Below are 4,537 nucleotides of genomic sequence, written 5' to 3'. Positions count from 1 at the left end.
GAAGCTGTCTTTGGCTCACCGGCTCGTGTGCTGGCTTATTTGTTGACTCAACAAATATTCGCCGAGTTCCTGTACATCTCAAGCAGTGCTAGGCCCTGGGACACAGACAGAGCGGTCCCTAACTCCAAACAGCTTACAGTCCACAGGGGACGGACTCACAAAGGGACGGCAGCAGGCAGAGGGCACTCGGGGAGCCCCCTAATTGGACCCTCAGCCTGACGTGCTCCTTACACCCTGTGTGTGTGTGTGTGTGTGTGTGTACAGGGGGCGAGGGGGGAGACAGACAGTGGGGTGCCCCGATGATTCCGCCTCCTGGTGCGTTGTGCCCTGAGCACACACGGGGCCTGAGACTGGCTCGTACCCAGTGGAAGATGGCAAAGCGGCAGGGCCACTGCTGTGATTATGTCATGTAAGGTAGTGGCTGTCATGCTGGGCGTCCCTCTCCCCCTTGCTGTCTTTGAGGGAGTGAGTGGCCCTACTGGGGACACCCACGTGGCAAGAAGCCAAGAGGCACCTCTGGCTGACAGAGAACCTCGGTCCTATAACTGCAAGAATCACGTGAGCTCGGAAGTGGATCTCTCCCCAGACTGCAGAGGGTCCACCTACGCTGCAGCCACCCTCCTGCCCCCCAGACACCAGGAGACAAGTGTGTGGCTTTATCTGGCTCAGTTACTGGTAACGTGTCTTCAAGGCAATAAACCAGGAGAAAAGGCTCAGGCTCCTGGGAGCAGCAGACGGGCGAGCACAGCCCCACTCCTTGTCCACCTGTGAGCAGCTCTGTCCCCGAGGCCTGTGGCTTCTAACTACTCTATGTGCCCGACAGCTGTGCCTCCGGGATGCCTGGGTGCCCGCCGACCTCTGTGGCCTGGGCATTGGTGGCTGTCAGTCAGCACACAGGAGTAATGGAAGAGAACAGTCTGTGGTGGCCGGGGCCCCCAGGCTCAGCCCTTCATCCTGGGCCACCTCGCCCTCCTCGGGGAAATGCAGAGCATGGGACCCGCTCACTAAGGGGCAGAGCTGAGAGCCAGCAATCAGGTCCTCCGGCCTTCACCCCACAAACGCAGGCAGAGACTCTCACACCCTGTTCCTGCGTTTCACCATGAGGCGACTTGCCAAAGTCACCCAAAAAGCAAGCAGCAGAGCCAGGACTTGGGTATTATCTGGTCATCGCTCTGCGGCCAGCAGCATGGGCTGCCCCGAAAGCCGTCGCTGGTTTTCCGGTTGACCAGCCCTCGGCCTGGGCTGCGGGGGACGGACCGGGGTGCAGCAGACTCACTTCGCTCTGTCCTCAGCTGCTGGGGACGACCAGCTTTCCCAGGACCCACATGCATCTTCCCCAGCGTCACTATCTACCCAGGGGGGCTCCTGGCTGCTGTGAAACAATCCAGATCTTAGGAGACGGGGCCCGGGGGGCCGTCTCGGCACAGGGCTGGGCCCCACGGGCCCGGGCCAAAGCTGTTGGAAGGGGACATCGAGGTGCTGCCAGGCAGAGGACACGCTCCCACAACCACGTTGCTGTAGGACACATGACAGGCGGGCCCCTCTGTGTGCACACAGGAGGGACAGGCAGACGTACAGGGGTGCCCTTCGCTCCTGGGACGCTCACCTCTGCTCCACAGGCACCGGGATCCAGCCTCAGCCCCTCCCGCGGGGGCTGCAGCTCTGAGATCCCCTCCCTACTCAGCTGCTGCCAGGCGGATGAGCCCTGGTGGGGACCGGGACAGGGACGACCTCCCTAAGGCGGGTGCTCAGCGCTGCCGCCTGTGGGATCATCGTCATACACTGTCCCTGTCGCTCTCTGCCCCCTGTTCTTGGCGAGGGCCTTGGGATTTCCTGGGCGATGGGAGTGTCTTTTGTTCTGAGGTGACTCTGGGATGGCTCCTGATCACAGGAAAGACCAAGTCATGACTAGAAAGTCACAATTTTCCACCCAAACTCCCCATTCTCTTGAGAAGGGAGAGCTGGAAACAGTTAATAATTGATCATGGCTCCCTGCGTAAGGCTCTGTAACACCCCGACCGCCCAGGGCTGGGGACACCCCCAGGCTGGTGAGCACAGCCACGCGGGGAGGGGGACACACCCCAACTCCACAGGGACAGGCGCTCCCCCAGACCTCACCCCGTGTACCTCGTCCCCTGGTTATTCACCTGCGTCCTTCATGTCCTTCAGCAAACTGATAGACGGGTACCCTGAGATCTGTGAGCCACTCTAGCAAATAACCGAATCCGAGGGGGAAGGGCACATGGGAACCTCGACTTGCAGCCAAGTCAGAGAGGATTGTGGGGAACCTGGGGACCTCCCAGCTTAGAGTGTCACCTAAAGCGGAGGGCAGCCTCGTGGGGCTGAGCCCTTCACCACGGGATTCGATGTTTTCTCCACGTGGGCAGTGGTGGTGGGGACATGACCCTGTTCTCAGCCAGGTGGCTCCACTGTGCTCACATGGGACAGCACCCTAAGGTGTCCAGGGACAGTGGGGCATCAGAGAGGAAACCTTCTAATAGTTCAGGGAAAACAGGCTTATTGGTTCTGTTTGTTCACATTTTCTGTATGTTCTGATTGTCTCAAAATTTTTTTTTTAAAGAGAAAAAACATCCAAAGCCATGGGTCACCAGGTTTGTCACCTGGCCCTCTGGTCCCTTCCTGGCTCTTTCTGGGGTACTGCACCCCACTCTGTGTGTCCTCAGCTTCTCTAACACCACGAGTATCAAAATAACATTAAAGACTTATAGATTATTTTTCAGTGAATCTGATTTGCAAACTGGTCAAAACAACAAATAGAATGAGGTAAAGAAATATAAGTAACTAACAATCCTAACAAACCTAACTTGGGCCATTCCCTCCATCAGGAAGGAAAATGCTTTCTATTTCCTTCCAGGCTGAGCGCCGGAGGCTTTCCGGTGTCCACACAGCCAAGGCTGCCCACAGCCCGTCATCTGGATGTTGCGGTGCCTCTATGTCTTTACGTTTTTTACTCCATCTTGCTCAAAAGCAAACCTGGCCCTTCCACAGCTCCCAACTGCTGTCGGGTAAGTGTACGGAGCTTACTGTGACTTCCATGACACTTCACGGTCCAGGCCTCCTTCAGCCGCTCTGTCCCCAAACTCAACACAGCTGTGTCATCTCTGGGCCTGCGCAGTGCCACCTCTCTGCCCGAACGCCATCTCTTCGGCCTGAGTTCAACAGGTGCCCCAGGACCCCCGGCCTAGCCGCCCAGCCCAGCACCCAGGCGCGCCCCCCCCCACGCCCTCCTCCCAGGAGGCACCACAGGTTTAGCTCAAGGGCACGAGAGGCCAAACCCAAGTGGACGAAGTCCGACTGGAGAGGTAAGTTGTGTGCGTGCACGTGAGTGACATGTGTTCTTAAGAAGCTGGTGAAGGGAGGTTCTCTGAGCCTGACCCTGTCCACACCACCTGCTCCCAACACGCACATGATCCCCTTGTGACCTGATTTCCGAGAAGCCAGACCTACATGCCATCAGGTCTGCAGCCCACATAAAGGGACTATCCCAAAGCACTTTTTCTAACGCCCAGGTGACCGTCGACCTTCCTGAAGGACTCACCACGTGCTATGTTGCAGGGGGAGAAATGGCTTTGACTGTCTTAAAGGTTCACGCGAGAGCCAGGATGCCTCTTTCCTTGGTTCCTTGGCGGAGGGTTTGCCCACTCCTTCCTTATCACCCCCGTGTTCCATTTCTCTGCCACTTGATAGTCGCAAAACGGTCAAAAGAAAATATCAAGGTTGTACTCTTAATAAAATCATTTTCCTGGCAAGACTCTAATTCCTATTTGCTATCAGAGCAAGTTTTCCTAAAACTACCTGTACTAACTGGCGAGGGCGGTTACTCTGTTTTCAGGGGCTTAGGGGCGGAGCTCGTCTAGGTTACCCCCATCGCCCGCATCAGCTCTCTTAGGGAAACGGGCACAGCCAGTGCCTGCCACACACCGTGCTCACGTCTGCTCTCTCGGGCTGGCCGTGAGCTGCCCACTGGGGCAGGTGGGCCACCCGGGCTGCGGACCAAGGGCTTTCCTGCCATCGAGTTGCCCACAGAGCAAGCGAGTGCCTGCAAGGGCCCCTTCTGACCCCGACGGCTTCCTGTGACTTAGCAGGACGGGGCGGCTGAGAGAGCGGCCCCCCTGGACACAATGCCCAGGGACCAGTGATTCCTGGGCTATAACGTAAACCTTTTTAACAGGGGTCTCCAACCCCTAGGCCGCGGACTGGTACCAGTGCATGGCTTGTTAGGAACCGGGCCGCATAGCGGGAGGTGAGCAGTGGGTGAGCGAGTGAAGCTTCATCTGTGTTTGCAGCCGCTCCCCAGCGCCAGCATCACCGCCTCAGCTCCGCCCCAGATCGTCAGACCTTAGATTCTCATAGGAACACTGGTCCCTGGTGCCACAAAAGCTGGGGACCGCTGCTTTATAGACCCCAGAGTGTCTATCAGGAGATACTGTAAAAGCCTAGAAAATAACAGGTAACTAACTCCAGTTGGATGGTGAGACAAGATGAAGGGCAGGGAGCTGGCTCTGAGGTCTGTCTG

This window comes from Pteropus medius, unplaced genomic scaffold (assembly GCF_902729225.1).
Source record: "Pteropus medius unplaced genomic scaffold, Ma_sr-lr_union100, whole genome shotgun sequence".
Taxonomy (NCBI): Eukaryota; Metazoa; Chordata; class Mammalia; order Chiroptera; family Pteropodidae; genus Pteropus; species Pteropus medius.
This window is presented reverse-complemented; position numbering follows the sequence as displayed.